The sequence below is a fragment of the Artemia sp. Qi Xiang Cuo genome, chromosome 17 (assembly GCF_049724085.1).
Source record: "Artemia sp. Qi Xiang Cuo chromosome 17, ASM4972408v1, whole genome shotgun sequence".
Classification (NCBI taxonomy): domain Eukaryota; kingdom Metazoa; phylum Arthropoda; class Branchiopoda; order Anostraca; family Artemiidae; genus Artemia; species Artemia sp. Qi Xiang Cuo.
The window spans coordinates 2,699,944-2,725,872 of record NC_142810.1 but is presented as its reverse complement, the minus strand read 5'-3'; the positions used below and the strand labels follow the sequence as shown (position 1 = coordinate 2,725,872).

The 25,929-nt window shown below is 33.5% G+C and overlaps 1 long non-coding RNA gene across 1 annotated transcript; it reads left to right on the top strand.

Moving 5' to 3' along the window:
- Positions 1-2,224: 2,224 nt before the first annotated feature.
- On the top strand, positions 2,225-15,216 carry LOC148941795 (uncharacterized). Its single transcript, XR_016143207.1, has 3 exons — positions 2,225-2,529; positions 9,212-9,373; positions 15,167-15,216. It is a non-coding gene; the product is annotated as an uncharacterized LOC148941795 (long non-coding RNA).
- The last annotated feature ends 10,713 nt before the right edge of the window (positions 15,217-25,929 follow it).

Sequence of the window (25,929 nt, the reverse complement as noted above, 5' to 3'; positions counted from 1 at the left end):
AATCCACCTTTTAAATTAAAATTTGGGTAAATATTGACGTGTAAATTTATGACAATTCCACCTCATAAGTAGATCTGATAAAACACAATTCTTACTTCATAATGTGCAAAATGTTCCTAGTTAACATATTTTTTAGCAGGAGAACCTTTATCTTCATAACTTTTCCTATTTTTCCAGTTTTATAATGAAATTCATAATTTTTCACAGTAGGCCCGATGTTTTGCACAATTTTGAAAAATCTGCTAAATGTCATGTCATCTTAAAAAATTTATGTATATGTGTTGCTATTGAAAATGCAGTAGCAGAAGTATGCGAATATACATGCTATGGGAGATTGTTACTTAAAAGAAACTGGTACTTGTCTAGAATGCAGTAAACATTTGATAAGTGAAGTTTTGTTAATGCTAATGAAATAAAACAAAATAGGATGAAAATATAATAGTTTAGAAACAAATTTAGGCTAAATATTTGTACATTAGGGGGGGGGGGAGTAAAGCATATCACATATTTAATAAATAACTTAGGTACCTTTTTGCCCATTCAACCCAAAAAACAAGTTCAAATCTTTGTCACAGTGTGAGCAACATCTCATTAGCCAGCAGATACTTGTTTTTCATATGGCATCTTCGAAATTCTACATGCAGTCTTTCCCGTGATTTCACTGGATTCTAGACAAGCACCAAAAAACTTCTAGAAACTTTGTGCAGAAAGTATTCTGCCATCTGTAAATAAATTTGTAGGATGACATCTTTCAGCACAAATTTGAAAACCAACACAATGCTTATCAGAAGCATGGCTTTTTTCAAAAATTGTATTGCAAAACTTGAAAAAGAATTGAAGATAAAGGTTCTCCTGCTGGAAAATATGTTATCTAGGATTATTATGCATAATATGAAGTAAGAATTGTTTTCTAACATTTCTCCTTATGAGGTGGAATGGTCATACATTTACACCAATATTGAAAACAGTTTCAGACAAAACTGGTTGCTTCAAATCAAGCCTACACAAACACCTTTTCAACAAAAAACCAATTGCTTATGGTAAAATTCAATAACAAGAAAATATATTACTAGGTATATGTATGAAACTATTGGGGGGGGGGGGGAGAATGCATGGTTTTTGTCAGAGTGATGAATTTTATACTGAAAAAGAATATAAAATAGGGAGTAAAATAGTCATGTATGTTTTATTATGATCTTTCCTTCAGAAGAGCTGTAACTCTAGTCTGCTACCAAACATTCTAAATTGTTTCTTTATGTTATTGATGGAGATGGCTTTTCTTCTTTTTCACCATGTCCCCTAGTTGAAAAATATATAGCCCAAATTGCAAGTATTATTCTACTGTCCAAACAACAAAAATTAGAGATGGCTCCACCTCTCTTACATGGAGAACAGGAGAAGACACAGCTCATTGCCCTTTTTATGTTCTTTTCAAATATCATAATCATTTTACTTGCAAATCTTGATTAAAGCTTTTGAGTGGACACAACAGTGACATCTGATTTCAACAATTCTGTCAAAATTGAGTGGTTAAACTTATTCCAAGTGGTTTTCCCAAGTCCCCTGAAAACAATTCAGCCAACTGTTTTAACAAAAAATACATGATATATAACAAGATGGTGGAGAAAAAAATATGCAAGTAGTTTTATAGTTGTATATTATTTACAACTATAGGTAAGACAGTTCTCCATCCAGAAAATTATCCCTGCAGACAATTCATCTTCTGCAGAAAATTCTCCCTCCAAAAATCCCTCTCCTCACCATGTGTAAAATCCCCACCCTTCTGAAATTCTCCCCCTCTAAAATTTAATTCACATTTAGATTTTGAATAAGATTAAAAAGGTCACTTCTAGTTAATAAAAGCATATATTCTGCAATTTATTGTGGAAATATTTTGAAATTAAGTGAAATATATACTGTTTCTGAGCTTTCATTGCCTCCTATCCTAGAAAAGAAAGATATGAAAACATCCCATTCTTAAGCATCTTTGTTGAGGAAGCTGCTGAACTAGCTGCAAAATATGCCAAATGCCAATGTGCTCTAGTTTAGACTTCAAATGAGAATATCTCCTTAACCATGCACTCAATTTTTCAAAGTAAAAACTTAATTCTGCTTTTTTACTTTGAAATTTGGATATAAGTTAAATTCCAAATTTAAACTTTGTTTACCGTTAGATAATTAGACAACTTTTAATTTATAGCATGCTCTTTATTAAAAAAAAAAAAAAAATCACAACTAATCATATTTCAAATGCTATTGACTACTGAAGAAGTTTAACTTATGCTTTCAACTAAATCAAGACACAATCAGCTTTGTGGTTATTTGAAGGAGTCACTGCTTGTGTATTTTTAGGGACTTTGTGCTTCTACTCACCCCTTGTAAAACTGGAGTAGTGTATCCAAGTGTTATTGCCAGTAGTAAACATTAGATAAGTAGTATTTGCTCAATTTGGGGGCTCTGTTATGGACTTGCCTCAAATTCCAATGGCTGAAGATGTTTCCCTTTCTGAAGTTTGTGCTGTTAAGAATGGTAAGTTTTTTAATTAACTTTGAATGATAATAAAGCTATATTTGCTCTAGTAAATCATCTTTTTCTTTTCTTCCTATCTTGCTTATAGAGTACTGTTCAGAAAAAAAACACAAAAAATATGCTACTGTATAAACCCTTGTATCTAACCCTTAAGAGCTAAGGTAGATTAAAATGTTTTTCTATAGAGAACACATAAAAGGTTTATATATTAATTGTAATTTTGTCAGTTTGAGGAGGCATCATAACACCGGGCAGCTTTTTCTTGATTGCAGGCATGATAAAAAAAAACAAAAAACATTACAATTGAAAGTGAAGGTTGTTATGTGGTAGCCATAATATTTATCTGAAGGATCAATATCCTTCATTAAAGGATGCGTTGTTAGAATTAAACAGCAATATTTTAATGCAATTTTATTAAAATTTCATAATTTAAATTCAAAGTTATCAAGCTTAATATCCCTTCGAAATGGCTCTTACCTTTTGAAAGTTTGGATTTGTGCCTTCTTTTCAATTTGTGTGAAATGGTTTTTGATAATATTCTTATATAATATGTGGTTTGTTTATTTTCTATTGACTTCTGCTTTAATCGGAGGGGGTTTTAGTTGGCTAAAATAAAATTTCAGTGGCACAAAATCTAAAATAAATAATGTAGCATTCATAATTGTCTTGTAATTTTGAAATTTTATTTTCATCAAAATAAAGTAGAGGACACAGTTGCCAGTAATTATAAGCAAATTGAATCCAAAATTTTTGTTTTTCCATATCTGTTTGTAGTTAAAGTAAGAAAAGTTAAGATTTTAATAAATAAAATATTTTGGTGTTCAATAAAATTCTGTTAAAATTTGGCATTACAATTTTTGGGAGACTACTCAGTTGGGCGAGGGGGGGGGGGGCTAATCGAGATTTCACATATGCTCAAAAAAGGTCAGAACCACCACTGGCTTCAATTGCTCTTTGGTACCAAGTTATATTCAAGATTGCAACAGAAGTGATCATATTTTTTTTTGCTAGTGGTCTGTATAAATTTAGAAATCTATTAAATTTATTAAAATGAATTTATAAACTATACAAATATATATTTAAAAAAATGACAGCCTCAGCCCTTTCTAGAAAAACAAAAGTCTTTCGCCGTAACTGTTTAGACCAAGATAATTTCTAACCCCTCTCAAAATCAATTCCCACATACAAAAATTACCCATGTTCTCCATTTAAGTTCTAAGAAAGAAGCAAATGCCTCACATACCTCATTCACAAAATATTCAACAGAAAAACTAAACAAACAACTTTAATCTACTCAATAAGATATTTTTTAATATTTTTTTGGAACCAACTTAGTGAAATTGACTCCTTTATATAGTTGGGCAACAGATTTCACACCTTTAGTGTAGTGTATTTCTGATATGAGTTGATAATTTTCAGATGAAGTTCCTGGGTATGAATCATATTTTGAAGCAATTTGAAACAAGTTAAGTTGTCTTTGTCCAAGTGGTGCTAAAGAATTAATGCACAATTTAACTTGCAACTTATAGATATTTTAGAAACATTTTAGAACTTCTGCCAGTCGGAATGAATCACTTTTAAAGTATTTATATGGAAATAGAGTTTTTACTGCCCGATTTTGTATTAGTTGGATTTTACGTGTATTATAACTAAACGAATTAGACCAAAGAGCACATCCATCCTCTAAACCAGAGGCAACGCTGTAGCGTTGCCTATAGTAAAGGCCATACGGCTCCAATGTTTTACTATTATTTTTTTCCCCAGAGGCACTTCATACAGAAGGGGTCGTCGTAGAAACTTCAAAGGGGGCTCCTTCGATTGGAAATTGAGAGTTCTAGTGCCCTTTTTAATAGTCGAAAATGATTGGAGGTCAAGTAGCCCCCCCCCACGCCCATCATTCCCCCAAACACATCCAATAAAAATTTTGAGATAGCTGTTTTGTTCAGCGTAGTTGATTTTCAGATAGAAAATATATTTTTGAGGAGGAAACTCCCCCAGAACCCTCAGGGCAGGAGTTTTAAGTTATGCCCTGGGGGCATATAAGGTTTTTATAGAAGGTGTTGTCATAGAAACTTCAAAACAGGCTCATTCGATTGGAAAATTAAATGGCTAGTGCCCTTTTTAATAGTCGAAAGTGATTGGAGGGCGACTAGCCCTCCACGCCCAACATTTCCCCAAACACATCCAATAAAGTTTTGAGATAGCCATTTTGTTCAGCATAGTTGGTTTCCACATAGAAAATATGTTTTTGAGTAGGACACTCCCCCATAACCTTCAGGGCAAGGGTTTTAAGTTATCCCCTGGGGGCATATAAGGTTTTTTATAGAAGGTGTTGTCGTAGAAACTTAAAAAAAGCTCATTCGATTGGAAATTCAAAGGGCTAGTGCCCTTTTTAATTGTCGAAAGTGATTGGGGGGAAACTAGCCCCCCCCCCCCATGCTCATCATTCCCCCAAACACATCCAGTCAAAATTTTGAGATATCTATTTTTTTCAGCATAGTTGATTTCCAGGTAGAAAATATGTATTTGAGGAGGACAAGCCCCCACAACCCTCAGGGCAAGGGTTTTAAGTTATACCCTGGGGGCATATAAGGTTTTTATAGAAGGCATTGTTGTAGAAACTTTAAAAAAGGCTCATTTGATTGGAAAATTAAATGGCTAGTGCCCTTTTTAATAGTCGCAAGTGACTGGAGGGCAACTAGCCCTCCCCTCCCCACGCCTATCATTTCCCCAAACACATCCAATAAAATTTTGAGATAGCCATTTTATTCAGCGTAGTTGATTTCCACATAGAAAATATGTTTTTGAGGAGGACACTCCCCCACATCCCTCAGGGCAAGGGTTTTAAGTTATGCTCTGGGGGCATGTAAGGTTTTTATAGAAGGTGTTGTCGTAGAAACTTCAAAAAAAGGCTCATTCGATTAGAAATCCAAAGGGCTAATGCCCTTTTTAATTGTCGAAAGTGATTGGAGGGCAACTAGCCCCCCCCCACGCCCAACATTCCCCCAAACACAACCAATCAAAATTTTGAGATATCCCTTTTGTTCAGCATAGTTGATTTCCAGATTGAAAATATGTATTTGAGGAGGACAACCCCACAACCCTCAGGGCAAGGGTTTTAAGTTATAACCTGTGCACATATAAGGTTTTTATATAAGGCGTTGTTGTAGAAACTTCAAAAAAAGTCTCATTCGATTAGAAATTCAAAGGGCTAGTGCCCTTTTTAATAGTAAAAATTGATTGGAGGGCAACTAGCCCCCCCCCCCCACGCTCATCATTCTCCCAAACACATCCAATCAAAATTTTTAGAAAGCCATTTTGTTCAGCGTAGTTGATTTTCAGATAGAAAGTATGTTTTTGAGGAGGACACTCCCCCACAACCCTTAGGGCAAGGGTTTTAAGTTATGCCCTGGGGGCATATAAGGTTTTCATAGAAGGCGTTGTTGTAGAAACTTCAAAAAAGGCTCCTTTGGTTGGAAATTCAAAGGACTAGTGTCTTTTAATAGTCGAAAGTGATTGGAGGGCAACTAGCCCCCCCCTCCCACGCCCATCAGTCCCCCAAAGACATCCAATAGAAATTTTGAGTAAGCCATTTTGTTCCGCATAGTTGATTTTCAAATAGAAAATATGTTTTTGAGGAGGATACTCCCCCCACAACCCTCAAGGCAAGGGTTTTAAGTTATACCCTGGGGGCATATAAGGTTTTTATAGAAGGCGGTGTCGTAGAAACTTCAACAAAGGCTCATTCGATTGGAAATTCAAAGGGCTAGTGGCCTTTTAACAGTCAAAAGTGATTTGAGGGCAACTAACCCCCCTCTCACACCCACCTTTACCCCAAACACATCCAATCAAAATTTTGAGACAGCCATTTTATTAAACTTAGTTTGAATCAAATAAAATAACTACAAACAAGAGTTTGGTTGTTGCCTCACTGTAGAAACCTAAAATTAAAATTAACTATCTTACAAACATAAAGATAACCGGTGCAAACATAAATAAGTGAATAAATCTTATATAGCTTCAATATTTTTATTATTTTCTCCCCAGAGCTGCTTTATATGCAAGGGTTAAAAATACTGCTTTGTTAAAAATAGTTGAAAGGTTAAGTAACAAAACTCTGGTGTCGACAAAACCCCCCAGGTCCCGGGGGCAGGAAGGGATTCTCGTATAAACTTCAGAGAGGCCTCATTTGATTAGATATTGGAAGTTCTAGTCCAGCTCTTAAGAGTCAAAATTGATCGAAGGGCAAATAACCCTCCACACCCTTTTTCCCCACCCCTTCCTTTGAACTAATTCTGTTTAAATGAGAGTTAGGATGTTTTGGTATTAACACACACCTATTAGGCATCTGCTCTCCTCCCTAACAAGGAAAGAAACAGAGAGTGTTAGACAGTGGCGGATCCATGGGAAGGGCGAGGGGGCGCCCCCCCCCCCGAACGTAGTCTAAAGTAATAATGTAATTTACTTAATTAACGCAAGATTGTGTTAATTAAACTTGCTATTTTTTCAATCCATTCATTGTTGTTAATCGCTGTTCACAAGTTATGCAAGCTGTCTATTGTTCATATATAAGGTTTTTTATCAAAGAGGCAATCGTATAGACTTTTAAAAAAGCCTCATTCTATTTAAATTAAAAGTTCTAGATCCGTTTTTTAAAGTCAAGAATAATCAGAAAGTAAGCACCCCCCCCCCTCATGCCATAAAAACTTGAATTTTTTTGTAATCAAAACGAACAAAAATTAATTAAAAAAACTTTCTGAAAAATAATTTTTTCAAAGAAAAGTAAAGGCAATTTTAAACTTAAGCTCAGGAGATACAAATACCTGTTAAAATTCAAACTCAAAACGACCAAAATTACTGTTAAAGAATAAATGAAACCCAAAACGAACAGAAATTAAATAAACAATCATAGCAAAAAACACACAACAAGTAATAATATAAATGAATTAATAAATCTTAAAGCGAGTAATGCTTAGATTGAATATGAAAATCAAGCTTGAAAAAAAAAATAGTTTGCTATTAAAGTATAAATGAAACTCAAAACGAACAGAAATTAAATAAACTATCAATGTAAACAAACATACAATATATATTAATGTAAATGAATAAATAAATCTTAAAACAAGTGAAACTTAAATTGAATATGCAAATCAAGTTTGAATCTAATAAAAATAGCTACAAACAAGAGTTTGGGTATCGCCTCACTGCAGAAGCCTAAAACCTACTGCGTCATTGGCGCTTTACTGAAAACGAATTATATTACAAATGTTTTCTTTTTTACTTAATATTTAAGATAAATATTAAAATTACAGTAAAATTTTGAACTGATGAGCTTTCAGCAATTAATATCATTATGCATAAAACATTCAGGTTAATTTATTAGTTCTTTCCAAGATTGGTCAAGACAAATATAGTTTCACTGCAAACAAAATTTGGATACTGCCCCCTTCTTTAACTGTAAAAACCTAAAGCCTTCTGCGTCATTGGCGCTTCACTGAAAACGAATTATTCGTATATTACAAATTTATTCTTTTCCAGTTCTTACAGCGTTGAAAATGAAAATAAAAATTACAGTGAAAAAAAAATCTTGAACTGATGGATCTTTCAACAATTAATATCATTATATATCTAATATTGAATTTGATTTTGTTTATACTGTTCAAGACTCATATGGTTTTCAGTAAGACGCCAATGACGCAGTAGGTTTTAGGCTTCTGCAGTGAGGCGATATCCAAACTCTTGTTTGTAGTTATTTTTATTCGATTCAAACTTGATTTGCATATTCAATTTAAGTTTCACTTGTTTTAAGATTTATTTATTCATTTACACTAATATATATTGTATGTTTGTTCGCATTGATTGTTTATTTAATTTCTGTTCGTTTTAAGTTTTATTTATACTTCGATAGCAAACTATTTTTTTTTTTAAGCTTGATTTTCATATTCAATCTTAGCATTACTCGCTTTAAGATTTATTTATTCATTTATATTATTACTTGTTTTGTGTTTTTTGCTATGATTTTTTATTTAATTTCTGTTTGTTTTGGGTTTTATTTATTCTTTAATAGTAATTTCTGGTCGTTTTTATTTTTAATTTTAAATGGTATTTTTTTATGCTGAGCTATTTTAAAATGGCTTTTACTTTTATTTGAAAAACATATTTTTCGGAAAGTTTTTATAATTAATATGAAGAAACAAAGCTATAATATGAAGATTTAAGTGCTTTATGAGGAATAAAATCCTTTAGTCTATTTAAGATACCTGTCTCTTGGAAAATTTTAATGGTAAGTGCCCTCAAATGATCTGCATGTAATCATTTTATCAACAATGATTCCCAATTACTTCAAATTGGCTACACTTTCAATCTCTGTATTTCCAAATGAAAGTATTTTATTTGTTTCAAAAATTTTCTATATTTGAAAAAATCATTTTGACTTGGTTATCCATTGTCATTTCAGTTCGTTTTTGGATTTTATTTATTTATACTCAGTTATATATGCTAGTTTAATGCTTATAAGATTATTTGATTTTATTTTTGTTCATCCTTCGGATTAATGTATCCCTTTACTTTTCATCAAGAAGGCTTAAAAATTAAATATAATATGAAAAACAGTTGGATTTGTTCAGAAGGCTAAGGCTTTGCTGTTGTGTTTTATGTCCTTTCTATTCATGTTTTGTTTTAGAAGTTGAAGATCCTTTTCCTAGTGGGAGTGAGGAGCTCTTTGACATTTGTTTGTTTCCGAAGCTTGAAGCTGTTCCTGTGACTGCTTTTCCCAGCACTACAGGACCATTTAAATTGGAAGCTGACACCCAAGAATTGGAACCCAACAGTTTTGACAATGAAGGTAGGCTTCAAATACTTGGATTTGTAGAATCAGGAATATTTCATTAAAAAAAAACTAGGGTACATGCAGGGGCGGATCCATAATTTTTTTTAGAGGGGGAGGGAGCAAAATAGGTTGATCCGATAAAAAAAAATTTAGGGGGGCAAAATAGGTGGATCCAATAAACTTGCGTTAGGAGCAATTTTAATTAACGCAAACTTGGGTTAATTCAGTAAATTATATTACTTTACTACGCAAGATGGGGGGGAGCCCACCCCCTGGATCCGCCAATTGGTACGTGGATAAAATTTTAGTATTTAAACTAATCTTAGTATGAAACTTTTCTCTTTTCTTATTCTGGTAAGCAGGCATTTGCTAAACCAGTTTTGAATATTAACAGTAACTTTTAAAGTGTTGGTTTAAAGGTGTTGGGTGAATTCCGTATGTCAGCTGTAATCAAAACCCATTTTACCAACAAGCTAAACACCCGGGTGGGACTCTGATTTCATCGAACATGTTCAGCCTGTAATCTGTCAGAACCACCCACAACTGCAGTGTTGGGCTAAAATTTCTGTACCAGTAAGCATCTGAATGTAATGTATCATAGTATATGGAGAAACATTTAATTGCCTCAAGATATGACCGCATTTAATATGCATTTAGCGTTTAATATACTATAAGGAGGCTAAAGGTTTAATTATATTTAAATAAATAAAACTGAGAAAGTTAAATTCTTTTTTATCATAAATTAAATTGAATAAGTAAAATTTGAGTAATTAAATTGTTATTCTCATTTCAATACTGTAAAAACTGGAAAAAGGAATAATCGTAATATAATTGGCTTTCAATGGAGCGCCAATGACGCAGTAGGTTTTAAACTTATACAGTTAGGGAAGGAGGCATTAGCTAAATTCTTGTTTGTAGTGAAATTCAATTTGTTGTGAACGGTTTTGGGAACATATAAGATTAAACTAAATATTTGATATATAATATCAGATGCTAAAAAGCTAAGACTAAATAATAATTGTATAAGACTAAACTAAATATTTGATATATGATATCAGCTGCTAAAATGCACATCATTTCAAAATTTAATTTTACTGTAATTTCCTTTTTATTTTCGATGTTGTAATAAGTATTTAAGAAAATATTTGTAAAGTCATTTTCAGTAAAGCGCCAATGACGAAGGAGGTTTTAAACTTATACAGTTAGGGAAGGAGGCAAAACCAAACTCTTATTAGTAGATATCTTTGTTTGTTTCAAGCTTGATTTGCATACCTAATTAAAGCTTTATTCGTTTTAAGATTCATTTATATTAGTACATGTTGTATGTTTGTTTGCTTTTATTGTTTATTTAATTTCCATTAGTTTTGGGTGTCATTTATACTACAATAATAAAATATTTTTGTTCGTATTAAGCTTGATTTGCATATTCAATTTTAGCTGTATTCGTTTTAAGATTTATTTATTCATTTATATTAATACAACAAAAGAATAAAAACGAAAGCAATACGAAACCAGAAGAATGGAACCACAAGAACAGTACAAGAAGAGATAAGAAAACTAGAAACAATATTAACAAAAAAGAAAACTAAAAATAATTGACCCCTCTCCCGCAAAAAAAGCAAACCAAATGTATTTAACCTACTCCAACCCCATCCTGGTAACAAGAGTCTAACCTAATATAGGTTAGATTTTAATTACTTTTAGTTTATTTGACGAGCAATTCTGATTTTCCCCTTCTCTTCTTCACTTGATTAGTTGCAATTCCTTTTTTCTTGTTGTTACACGTTTCTGTTCTTTTCTGGCTTTTATCGGCATTGAGCATTCCTCGTTTGATGGATCAAAAAATAATAACTGTCTTTTTTTTTCTTTTTTTTTGTCCTTTTTCGGTGGCTGGCGTATATCTCTCCCTCCCCGGGAAACACACCCCGAGGAAAATAATCCCCTACAGAAAATACCCTCCAACAGAAAAAAAACACCGAAAATGCTCCCTCATCCCCTAAAAATATCACACCCACGCAGCTGGTTGGTGTCCAATCCCTTTGGACTTCAGACAAAAGGACTAAAACTGTTAGTTTCTGATCTATGAGCACACTCTGAAGTTTCTGCGACCTTGAGGTGGAGGTGTGGATAAGGAAGGGGCAATCCCCCTCCTGTACGGAATAAATTCTGCTCATTTTGGAGTTTAATGTTATTCTTTACTTACATAAAACGGCGTAGATTAGAAATGTACCCAGAAATTACAAGGGATTAGACATCAATTTCACATTTATGATGTGTTTTTAATGTTTCTTTTGTACACCGCCTCTTTCCCCCAAAAATACCTTTGCTTGAAAATATCTTTTTGCTCGGAAACTTTCACCGAGGGGGGGGGGGGAATTAACGGAATGATTTTAAAAACAAAATGAAATTAGTCTTTTCAAAATGAGTGTGCAAAAAAAAAAAAAAAAAAAAATATTACCCGAGATAAACCAAACTAAAAGTTAAAGGGAGGAATTTCCGCTATAATGTACAGGTCTTGGAAAAATATCCCCGGAGAGGGGGGGGGGCGCGGTGTAATGGAAAAGAACTTGTACTTGTGGAATTTGTCTAGGGGGAAGGCGAATTTAAGGAATCGTTCATGGAGGGAGGGGGCAGATTGTTTGGTGCGCTTTAAAAGCAATCAGAAATTAAATTAAAAAGAAGTTACTTCGACTGAAATGAAGGAGTAATATCAAAATTTAAACGAACAGAAATTTTTACTTATATGAAAAGGGTTGCCCCCTCCTCAAGAATTATCTTTACGCTAAAGATTTGACTTTTTTAACTAATTCTTTAAAAAAATATATATGAAAATACACTCAACTCAGTTCCTTTTGCATTGATGCACGTTTGGGCCCGTAATAATTGCACACTCTAAATACAGCGTGGCCTCCTGTCCTCTCCAATTTCCACCCCGAACCGCCATAAAATAACAATAAATTTAACACAACTTCTCCTCCGCTCACACCCCTTGAAGTATCAAACTAAAATATAATAATTAATAATAATATCAAAAAATTCTAAACATAATAATAATAAAATAAATCTAGTAAATAAATTTTTAATCTTTGACAAAGCTTTGTCAAAGATTTTGACAAAGCTTTTAATCTTTGACAAAGTTTTTATTTTAATTGAACGGCCCTAATTTTTATTAACTAAAAAAAACAAGTTTTTTTAACTGAAAGTAAGGAGCGACATTAAAACTTAAAACGAACAGAAATTATTCCGTATATAAAAGGGGCTGTCCCCTCCTCAACGCCTCGCTCTTTTCGCTAAAGTTTTTTATTGTTTTAAAAAATAAAGCTGTGAGACAGAATCAAACTTTAGCGTAAAGAGCGAGGCGTTGAGGAGGGGACAGCCCTTCATATACGGAATAATTTCTGTTCGTTTTAAGTTTTAATGTCGCTCCTTACTTTCAGTTTAAAAAACTTGTGTTTTTTATTTAATTTCTGATCGTTTTTTAGGTACTGTAGCTTTTATTTGCGTACAAATTTTAATTTTCTTTTGCTAAATGGATGGCTTTACAAATTAACTTACGTAACTAACTTCTATATTCGTATATTTTTCTTCTGGCAAAAAAAATAAAGTTGCAGATTTTTGCAGATATGAGCTTCAAACCTATGTAATAGGGTTTTCTGATACGCTGAATTCTGACCGTGTGATTTTCATTAACATTCTTTTACTTTTAGAGGCTGTTTCCCCCTTTTTAAAAAATCAGGTAAATTTTCTCAGGCTCGTAGCCTTTTATGAGTAATACTAAACTTAATAAAATTTATATATTGAAAATTAGCATTATAAGCCCATTCTTTTGATACATTTATTGACATCAAAACTCCGTTTTTAAAAGTTTCGATTACTATTGAGCCGTATCGCTTGTTTTTTTATTACGTATATGTTATTACGTATATAAGGGGGTTCTCCCCTTATTCAATACCACGCTCTTTATGTTAAAAGTTAAAAAAAATTTTTATTAACAAACCCCTTAATAAAAAAGGTCGTTTAATTAGAATAGATAGCTATTTTTAAAGCACTAAAAAAAACTGTAGCGTAAAGAGCGAGGTTTTGAATTGGGGGAGAACCCCCTCACATACGTTATAATTTCTGTTCGTTTTAAGTTCTAATATTCCTTCTCACATTTCAGTTGAAATAACTTGTTTTTTTTATTTAATTTCTGATCGTCTAATGATCGATTTAATTTCTAATGCTTGGAAATCCGGCGCCCCTTCATAGAAATGTCTCTTACCCCAAAGAAACATCCTCCACGGAAATATTCTCCAGAGTAACCCCCTCCTCTAGCCCCTCCCAGAAAAAATCCTTCCTGAAAATGGTTGTATTCTTCCCAATAACCAATAAATAATGCTGGCAAGTCCGGCGCCCCCTTCATGGCAATTTCCCTTCCCCCATGAAAACTTCTATCATGAACATATCCTCCACCATAACCACAGATCCATCCTTCCTTCCCAATACCAGAAAAAAAACCTCCTGAAAACTTCTGTATACTTCCCAATAACCAATACTATATGTTAGCATTGGGTAAAGTTCATAAGTTTTAGCCCTCCCTCTGGGAACTTCGGAGGATTAAGTCACCCTAAAAGACATATTTATCATTTTTTCGACTATGCTGAACAAAATGGCTATCTCAAAATTTTGATCGGGTGACTTTGGGAAAAAAATAAGCGTGGGAGGGGGCCTAGTTGACCTCCATTTTTTTTGGTCACTTAAAAAGGGCACATGAACTCTAAACTTTTGTTTGAGGGAGCCCTCCTATGATATTCTAGGAACCCTGGGTCAATACGATAACCTCTGGAAAAAAAAAAACAACAAATACACAAGCATCCATGATCTTTCTTTTGGCAATAAATTCAAAATACCACATTTTTACAGATAGGAGCTTTAAACCTATAAAGTAGGGTTCTCTGATACCCTGAATATGATAGTGTGATTTTCATTAAGGTTCTATATCTTTTAGGGGGTCTCTCCCCCTTTTTTTGAAAATCAGCCAAATTTTCTCAGGCGTGTAACTTTTGATGGGTAGCACTAAGCTTGATGAAAGTTATATATTTGAAATCAGATTCTTTTGATATATCTATTGGTATCAAAAACCCGTTTTCTAGAGTTTCGGTTACCATTGAGCCGGGTCGCTCTTTACTTACAGTTCGTTACCACGAACTGTTTGATGAAGTCTTTCTTAAAGAATTCGGAAAAAGTCAAACTTTAGCGTAAAGGGAGAGGGGTTTCAGAGGGGGAAGGCCCCTCATATATTGGAAAATTTGTTTGTTTAAAGTTTTAATGTAGATCCTCACTTTTAGTTGAGAATCTTGTTTTTTTTTATTTAATTCCATAAAAAGATTACTGTATTGAAATAAACGACACATCATTAACACAGGATTCTGATTAATGGATAATTCCTCTGGGCTTAGTCTGTTTAGGTGGACGTTTTTAGGCTGAAAAATCTCTTCCTAGTTAATGTATCAACCATAAGTTGCCTTCTCATAGTAGCATAATATTTGAAGGCATGGATGTATAATGAGTCGGAGCTAATAGGCTTGAGACTCTAATAATAATAATAATTTTATTTTAACCCTTCATACAAATACATGTATATGCTCGAAGAGCTATTCTTTCAAGTAGTTCCGACAATGACGAGCAGACAGACGCAAACTTCTGACTCGATCAGTCATTTCTATAGTGTAGGCATAGAAACACAAACAGCAATAAAACCACTAAATTCTACTGCAAGATATACATCATTAGACTCAAACAAATTACAATTATACTTTTTTCTAACAGCTGTCATTAAGCCCTCCGAGGGTCGACCCCCAGGACTTTTGGCTGGGTAGATAAAAAACTGATGATCAGAAGAAGTAATCAGTCTTGTGCTACTATCTTCATTAAGCAGATGGTCATTAACACAAATTATATCGAAAGCACCATACACTATTTGAAGTATGTCTAATTTTTCTCTAGCACCGTTTATGTTTTGACAGAACACACGTACTTCGCCATTTATTGAGCCGGTTTACGATTTAAGTTCTTCGGGGCAGCTTGGTCTAGAACTGTACCATGAGCTGTATTTTTTAGGTTTGGGCACCGAAAGCTGTTACTTGCATGGTTGTATCCGCAGTTGGCATACTTGACCACATCTGAGGTGCACTCGGAGTAGCTATGATCACCGGTAAACTTTCTACATTTAGTGGCCTTCTGACACTGGTTTGCACGATGACCAAAACCTTGACATTTATAGCACTGCAGCGGCTTTGTGAGGGGCTTTGACACAGAAAACATGGTGTATTCCACTTTGATTCCAAACTTGAGAGCCTGATTGAAGTCAATCTTAGTAGCGAACGTGAGCTGGACAACTGAGGAATTTCCAAAGCGCTAGGCTTGGGAAATACCGCTAATTAGGTTGGGAATAGTTGAAACGTCGTAATCTTTGTCAACGTAAATGATCCCGAAGTATTCTGAGCACAGTACCTTGCTACGGATATTTTGTTCGGCTTGGGCCCCCGAGGCGACAATACTTGCGGATGTTTCGTCTTTCATATGTACAAACAGCCTGTCTCTTCGTTGTTCGATTCTGTCTATTTTATCCGTGGGTCCAATTTTCCTCAAGAAATCCTTTTGCTTGGTAGGCTTAGCACTCAAGCTCGCGGGAGATTCGAAAAAACAACTGGGATAGTCCTTTCTGGTCGGGGCAGAGATGGCCATATTGGTGGCTGGTTCTCTGAGCTAGGTACTGCAGAAGTTTCGTGCTTCTCTACTATAAAACTTTGCATCGCTTTACAATCATTCAATCGTGAGGCAACAATCGTACTCACATCCTCAGGAATGGTGGGAACGTCAGCTGGGTCGAGAATGGCAAAACAAGGGGTCGGAACTTCATTTGCGAACATTTCTGATATAACCTCATAAATATCGCCATAAAAGGCAGAAGCCGGGTGAGAGCCCCTACGACTCTGATTAATGTCTTTGTCGAGTACTGTTTTACTTCTATCAATAGCCTCTTTCAGAGCTTCCTTTGAGGAAAACTTCGACTGCCTGATAACAATCTCCTTATTCGTTTTCTTTTTCACATGCCTCTGCATAAAGTTCAACACTGAACTTAAAATCACGGTATTTTCCGTCATTATTGATCCAGCTATCACCCCAAAAGACAAGGGAAGCGTCAGCCCCCGTTACTTTATCCCCGCAGTTTAAGGGAGACTCTCCCGGCAGGTACAACGGCACTTGCCACGGGTTTATTTCTGCTTCTGCTTGTCAATTACGGTCACGCAAAATTGAAATCAGCACAAATCTATTTTTGTAAAGTGTAAATAAATGTCCATAAACTAGGTCAGTGGATTACAACATTTTTAATCCGTATGAAATGTTATGAAAGAATGGTCAAACAATTAACTCCGGTCACTGAATTAATTTCGGATCCTACCGAGTTTAAAGTTGATAAAATCCAAAAAAGGTGTTATCACATTCAAGGCTAAATGAAGACTGTGTATGATTTCTACTCTTTATGATAGAAGAGCATCGGCAAGTGCTGAATACCATGTTGTGACAAAAAATAGGCCCAGCATTGTGCAAAGCCATCCTTCTTACTGGAGGTCCCAGGGACTTTTTGCTGTCCGGTTTTAAGCCAGCTTAAGCGCTTCAATGTACACTTGAGAAAATGTGTTGGTCCTCGTCCTGCATTGCTATCCGGAACCATTGCTTTTCCTGAGGCCAAAATGATCTCAGTGATTTATATAACATAAAAATTAAAACTTTCGGAATGGTTTTGACGTTAAAGAATAACTATCGTATCGATATTTTGACTGACGAATAGACAGTACATAGACAGGGAGTAGGAATCATGATGAATAAGGAAGCTAATAAGTATTGTTTAGGCTGGTAAGGTATTAGTAATATGAATACTATTCGCTCATTTTTAAACAGTTCGTGGTATCGAACTGTAAGTAAGGAGCTACCTGGCTCAACAGTAACTGAAACTCTAAAAAACAGAATTTTGATAGCAATAGATACATCAAAAGAATCAGATTTTTATGCTTATTTCAAAGCGGAATTTTGATAGCAATAGATACATCAAAAGAATCTGATTTTTATGCTTATATCAAAATTTTTGTGTCTGAAAAAATCTGACTTAATTTCGAAAAAAGGGAAAAACATCCCCTAAAAGTCATAGAACCTTAATGAAAATTACACCATCAGATTGAGCGTATCAGATAACCCTCCCGTAGAGGTTTCAAGCATCTGCAAAAATTTGGATTTTTTTTTTTTTTTTTCGCCAGAAGAAAGATTACGAAAGCGTGTTTTTTTTTTTTTTCCAGGGGTGATTGTATTCTAGTGGTCCTAGAATATCACGGAAGGGCTTATTCGAATGGAAATTAAAAGTTCTAGTGCCATTTTTAAGTGAAAAAAAAAATGGAGGGCATATAGGCCCCCTACCACGCTCATTTTTTTCCCAAAGTCACCACATCAAAATTTTGAGGTAGCCTTTTTGTTCAACATAATCGAAAAATATAACTATGTCTTTGACGATGAATTTAATCCCCCACCGTCCCCGGGGGTAGTTCTGAAAGTCGTGAACTTTGCACAATTTTTAAATATTGTATTGTTTAATGGTATGTATACAGAAATTTGTAGGGTGTTTTTGTCGGTTAATATAGGGTGGAGTTTCGGGGGGTATGTGGGTGGATCTTTCATGGGGAGACGAGACATATATATGAAGGGGGTACCAGATATTCCAGCATTGTTAAAATAAACGATTAGAAATTGGATAAAAAAAACAAGTTTTTCAACTGAAAGTAAGGAGCAACATCAAAACATAAAACGAACAGAAATTATTACGTATATGATGATTTGGTTGGCCCCCTAGTCAATACCTCGTTCTATACGCTAAAGTTTTTTTTTAGTACTTTCATCAGAGCATTTATTCTAATAAATGGCGTTTGTGATGATGGTGTCATTCTTAAAGATTTGGAGTAAAATTAGAAGTTTAGCGTAAAGAGCGAGGTATTGACTAGCGGGTGAACCCCCTAATATACGTATTAAAAATATACGAATATAAAAGTTCGTTACGTAAGTTAATTTATAGCTTAAGTATATTTATTACAAATAAAAACATTAGTAAATAAAATTAACAGTTGTAGTGCCTCTTTTGAGTAACCAAAAAGAACCACTCTTCCACCCCCTTTTTCTCAAAATTGTCAGATTAAAAATTTCTAGAAAGCCATTTAGACAAAAAAAGTAAAATTAATATGCACATTTAATTTTAATTATTCAAGTACAGTAAGCCGAAATCGAAACTTGCATTAATTTGAAAACGTTCAGAAATTGAATAAAAAAAGATGTTTTTTATGCTTAAGTTTTTTTTAGTACTTTCATCATAGCCATTTATTCTAATTAACGGTCTTTGTGATGCAGGGGTCATTCTGAGAGAAGGCACTATTGCAGGGGTCATTCTGAAAGAAGGCACTATGCAGGGGTCATTCTGAATCTAGGCACTATTTTTTCGGGGAAATACCATAGACAAGGAATATGTGTTTGAGATGAAAACCGCACAATTTGCGGAAATCCGGACATCATAAAACTTACATTTTTATGAAGAAATAAGAACTAGCAAATGCGGGGCAAAACTTAATTAAAAGTGTAAAAAAAAAATCAGCTGGAAAACAGTACCATTACAGTACTTTTCTAAAACAAACACCTGCGAACGAAGAAATTTACAAATTAAAAAAAAATATATACAGGTAATTATAATATAGTTATTATACGTGAACAAATAAATTTCTAGGGCATGACGTACGAATTCTCGTACGCAAATATATTCCATAGCTTCGAGCAATCGGTGCTTGCAAAATTGTACGGAATTAACAGACAAGTAGAAGCTATAATGCATGTGACGAAACACCGTACTAATGTTAATGTTCAATCACAAATAGAAGAACAAAATAAAACGAACATAGCTGTCTAAGATATACAAAAGTATTATTTGAAAATAATACATGCCAATTTCCCGGAGGAAGAAAAGACAAAAATATCGAGCAAAAACATATTTTCATATCGAAAAAGAAAAAAAATCGTTATGGCTAGCACAGAATGAAAAAATCTCCAATTTAAACTGGACTCTAGGGGAAATTTACAATATATTCAGTAGAATAGAGAATTTACTGATTAATGAAGGTAAAGAAGATAAGCCGTTATATGGAGAATATTTAGGGGCATGTTAGAGCTAATGACACATCTACAAATTTTAAGTGACAATACAAGAGAAGTTCAAAGAGCATTAGAGTTACTAGAGTTAGGACAGATTCCGAAACTTCTGTTGCCTCCAAAGGAGTTAAAAGAGATCTTGCAAAACATACAGTATTTTGTATTAAAGGAAGAGTACTATGAATCACCTTCGGGGTTAGACCCGATTGACCCCTTAAGCTGGTATGCTAAGCTATTAAAAGTGTCTTATTTTCTATTAGCGGGAAACCTCCGAATAAACGTAAAAATACCCCTGGTTCAGAAAAAGAGCGTATTTGCAATGTATCAAGCTTTTCTCATGGCAACAGGGGGCCCACAGGGAGTAATAATCACCATGACATCAACTTCAGCGTATGTACTAGTAGAAAACAAAGGAGAAAGAATAATTTCTCTAGAAAAAATTTGGGTCATGTACGCTTTAGAAAATGGTATTTTTAAACTAGAACTGACCAAAAAAGGACTAAAAAGGACAAAGAATGGGAATAGTTTAAATTGCTGGGAAAACAAAATTCTAGAAAATCGACAAGGCATTCAAAAAACATGCCATTGGGAAGTCTCTAAACCTTCAGAAACAACTGAAGGAATTATAAAAGTAAGCTTATCCGAAGTGTTGGTTTCAAATAATGTTACGCTAGATGGAACTTGTGTTCAAGACAGAGAAATACCAAATTTTCCACTAATTATATCGACAATGTCAGAACGTAATCTATGGCACAAAGATACAAATTTCATTCTTAAAAAAGAAAATAGACAAAGATCAGAAGAAAACATTAATAAATTAACTCCATTAAAAATTAAAACAATTTTACCAGGCAAATTAGAATTTTTTTCAAAAAAGGTAGTAAGCATCTAGTAGAAAATTGGAAAAAGAATTTAAAGAACCTATTAGTTGGGCCCAACTGCTGAAATATATAAAACAAGATCAAGAAATAGCCCTTCGTCAAGCAGAAGTTACACTGAAAGTAATATAGGAGGAAAGCATTCAATTCAATGAAATATTTTTAGTAGGGTGCATAATGGGCACAGTGTGTGCAAGTCAATTTACACTTATCACAGCTTGGATTATTTTTCAAAAGAGTAAAATGCAAGGTGTGAGGCAGGAAGTAACCGAATTACAAGAATTGACGATAACGCCAAGGTAATTACAAATGGTCCCAGAATATGCAGAATACGCAGGAATTGCGCGTTAATTCAAACATGTTCAATTTTTTTTTCTTTAGTGTAAAGAGTGAGGCGCTGAGAAGAGAACAGCACGTTTCATATAGGCCTACGGAATAATTTCTGTTTGTTCAACTTTTATTGCTGATCCTTTCTTTTAGCTGAAAATAGCCAGTAGTTTATTTTTCTTTATCCGGAGGCTGAGTCTGTGTATTTTCAAATCTAGATTTTTCTGGTAAGTATTTATGTCATCGAAGCTTGTTTTTATATTATTCAAAGTATATTATAAAATGCACTTTAATTACGATTTTGTTACTGAACTTTGGCATAATGTTCATAACTAAAGTGTTTATATTTCTATAAAGTATAAAACATAATGTTTGTTTTTCTTTCTGAATTAAGATATAAGTCCGTTTATTGTTTTCCGGACTTAACACGACATGTTAAGCTTTTAAAACAAGCAGAAAATGGATTGGTATTGTTTAAACTGCTTTTCAAAATTTTAATGAAGAACATTAATTTATTAAAAATGCTCTACTCGGACAAATTACAATATTCATTTTGTGCCAGTGCATTAAAAAGCTTTTTGCTTGTATGTGGAACGATTTGTTTTCAAACTAGAAATATCACAGATACTTTATAGCCTACACTATAATAGATACTTTATAGCATATAACAGCGAGGCTATAATCCCTCTAAATTCTCTAAAGCCATGCGTCCTTTGTGCTTTATTTAAATGATTTATATTTCGAGCAATGAGTTTTTGCTTGTCATAACATTAATAACCAGTGGTGTTGGTTTGGTGGCAAGAGGGCCTGTGCCTTCTATATTTTTTGGCCCCCTTAGATGTTAAAAAATACCTTTATTCGGGCATTTTCACTGGAAATGCCTCTTTTGGTTTGATACCCACCCCCTTACATGTTAGAATATACATCCCCCCCCCTAAATTTTTGCTAATTTATCCCACTGAAAAAAAAAATAAAGTCCAAATGCAAATCAAGGTTTACAAATAAGAGCTATGACAAATGAGATTGATGTCTCTCAAACCCCCTAAATGCTTGAATTTCACTTGCGATTTGCTCAAAACTATATTTATTTTGGAGATCATGCTTTTTATTTGTCAAAAGAGGTTGACAACAATTGTATATGTCAAAGTATTTGGCAATATCAAACTAGAGATGCATAACAAGTCCTACTGGGCTTTAATAATAGAAACGAAAGTCAGTTTTTGTGCTAGATATGAAATTCTATTGAGGTCCAGGGGGTATAAACCTTCCTAGAATTAGAAAAATATTTCTTTTGGGGCATTTGAAAACCGGTTTTTCTAGTACTTTTCTTCGACAAAAATTGAAAGAAGACAATAAAACGAAAGAGTTGAGGCCACTCCAGTGTAATACGGAGATACGTCATTTTGATACTTGACTGACAATAGGCTGTGTGTGGTACTTCACCAAAAACGATTGCTCTTGCGTTCTAGTATTTGGTGAGGAACGGAAAGCTCTACTATGATTACCTCTTACGGCAATTACCAACTGTTTTCCTGTAATGTGTTTGTAGATTCCCTTAATCCTAAGATAACCCTTAATCCTTTAGTTCTATTTATAAATTTATGGATCAATTCTCAATATTAAATAATTGTTTGAACTAAAATTGAAAACTAGTGACAAAAAAGTAGCATTTTGATAAGTAATAATATATTAAAGCCTCAAATATATTTTTTCGGATTTTTTTTTCTTTTGTCCCAAATTTATTTTTATACATTTTTTTGCTTTATAAATCGCAAACAACTCTTGTATTTTAGTAATTTAAGTCACCTCATCAATAAATAAGACAACAATCTTGTTGCCAAGAGGTTCTTTTAAGTTGCAGTGTAATAATAATTAATGTAATTGGTTAAATTAAGGTAGTTACAAGTTTATGATTTCAGTTCCTGACAGAAAAGTCATTGAAGAGCTTGAAAAAATTCCAGGCACTAGATGGTGTTGATAGTTTTTTTTTGTCAACACCAGCGCCAGTTCCCACTCCTATAACCTACTGCTGCACTTTGGGTATATCCCACAAAAGACTTACCGTCAATGTTTTTTTTTGTAATTTATTCGCTGTTGTCTAGCTCAAAACAATAGAAAACAAAAACTCTTGGAAGAAACAATGTCTAATAGCTCTTGTTCATTTGAAATAAAGTTCGATTAATTGTATTTTCAAATTTTTCTGTTTTCTTTTTCTTAAAAGAGGAACGCTTTTTAGATTATTCACAAAATTTGTGAAAAGGAAGATAATTAATGAAATTTATTGAAATAATGTTTAGATTATCACTCTTCAGGTTTGTTTGAGGGTTTCGTTTTACCACCGTTTTAAATTTTTCTATCTGTTTTTGTTGCTTTCTTGGGTTTTGGAGGCTCATTGTTTAAATTGTTGAGTAATTTGTCGAGAGTGTATTTTAATAGCTTTATGGGGTTTCTTTTTCCTTTTTATTTTTGTGTGTTATTGTAGGTGTTGAAGATTCTTTAACAAGTGCTGCCGAAACCCTGATGGAAACTTCAAATTCCCCTCTATCAGCAGAACATCAAAATCTCCCTAAGGCTTTTTTACCTAGGATTTCCACGTCACTTCTAGAATTTGACTCCCAGGAAGTTGATAGAGACGATCAAGGTATAATTAAAAGAATATTGTTGATGAATCAGTTTTTAATGATACAGAAAAAAAAATTTGTTCTAAGGATCTTTTTTTGTTATGATAAAGCATAAAACATTACATATAGCTTCAAATAGCGTAACTGAAAGTTTTTACTTGAATTAAAAATGTTAATAGCGTTAAATACAAAACGACTTTAAGATTTAATGTTGTACACTCTTTTTTATGTAGGCTATAAGTTTTACAAAATGACAAAGTGCCAATTATTAATTTGTCAATCTAGTTTTGAGTGACTATGAATCTGTTTCTATTCATAAAAATTAACTACAGGATATGAAAATCTGTGAATAAAACTCTAAATTTCTGAAACTTGGTTCGTATCAATCAAATCTATCACTCTTGAATTTGTTCCTGCATCTTGTTACATCTAATTTTCCAAATTCGTAAACTGTTTTTTGTATGCTCTGTAGGTTTCATATTGTCTGGGTAAATTATTCAAACAGTTATTATAGATTGATTTTCTATATGTTAATTCTTCTTATTTTGTAGAAGCTGAAGGTGGTTCGTCAATTGATACTGAAACGATGAGAGAAACTTCTAGTTATATTCCGTCATCTGAGCATCAAAATCGACCTTTGGATATTTCATTGGATATACCATCTGAGACAGACTCACAGGAACTTTATAGAAATGACGAAGGTATATTTGGAATTATCAGTGATACTTTAAATTCAGGATTATTAAGGATAAGTTTTCGAAAGATTTTATCTACCTAACAAACCAGTTCCAGTTCCAGAAATTTATTCCAGGATATATGAACTACCAAATAGTGTGTTCACCCTTTTTATTCTCCAAAAAGTATCATCGGATATTCAGAAATCCGTCGTCCTCTTCTGTAACTATATCTACTTTCAGTTAAAAAAAAAAAACAATCATTCAAGAAATTTCTTAAATATATTGATGGGTTTTGGGAAGTGCGGTTACTTGAGTTAAACGTTTTTCACGGTTTTAGTATTGCAAAAAATATTTTGACATTAAAATAAGTCATTAAGTGTTATTGCCAAAAGTCTATAGTAAGGCTTAGTTTACGTTTCGATTCGTAAGCAAGTAGATCAAAGGAATTTAAATACAAAGTACTGAAATAATGTAATACTAAAAGGGGGTCTTGAGCCTCTCAACATTAATCTAAAAACTTTCTTTTTAAGTAACTAGGAAGTTGCATTTTGACGACCAATTTTCTGTCGAACATGATGCAGGTTCAGATAAAAATTTCAAACAATACTAAAGATACACAATTATAGAATTAAACTTGAAAGTACATTAATTATTACATAAAACATAATGACTGGCTTATCTGGGGCTTATTTTTTTTTCATTATGGCATTTCTTTTTCTTCAGAACAATGTGAGAAAGCTAACTCTTGTCTGGCATCCTGAGTTTATCAATAATAAATTATAGTTTTGATAATATTTTTTTTAGTTCATTGGTGTTAAACTAACCTGTCACTACCGGAAGGTTCAGCTGTCTCGGGAAGATCATTAATATGTGAACGCTGATTCAAAAATAATAGTTTTTTTTTCAAATTCAATGGACCTAATATGTTTTATTATACAATATATTTTTTTGAATTCTGGAAAAAAAAACCCAAAACACCTTTAATATAATGTCAAGTCGAAATAAAAGTTTTTTTATTTAAATTATATAAAACTATTCTTGAATGATTTGAAGAAAGATAGACATTCAGCATGGAGAGCTTGACGAAAAAATTATTAATTGAAACCTTTCACCTACATGTTATCTTTCACTTACACATATATGGATTATTTGGGCACGCTAACGATATTGCTATTTTTTATCGTAGCGTTACGATACTAATGTAGCAGTAAATTCTCCTCTGAAAAAAAAAACCTTACCTAAAGTTTAAACCTTGTAGTTTTTGCCCATTTTCATGCTTAAATGTTCCTCCCTGGTCTATTACACACCAAAGGACAGCATCAATAATTAACTGTGAATTTCAAATAAGGCAAAAAGAAATATTTAGAAAAAACTATGAATAAAGTTCTAAGTATTATATAAGTATTATAATAAACCAAATAGAGTTCTAGTCTGGAAAGTGCTTGATAAGTCCAACAATGGGGCAATGCTTGCCCCAGTTGGTTAGCTATAATGCTTGCCGCAGTGTATAGCCCCATCTGCGCTTTCATTTTGCCACCACTCTAACAGACTGCTTTGTTTCCTTCCGATGGCAACCTTACTCATATACCTTCCCAGTTGCTGATTAATAGTACCTACTGACTCTTTTTCCTCTGTAGTTGCAGTTGCAAGGATGTTATCAAATAGGCTGTCAATCAAACTTTATTTGCCTACTCCTGTTCGTTTGGATACAAGGGTGCGGCTAGGGTTTTAAGTTTGGAGGGGGAATTTCAAGAATGTGTCGACAGAATCGTCCAGTATGCTGACAAATGCGTACACAAGCTATATTTCCAAGATAAATTGGTAAATTTTCCAAGATGTCGACATGT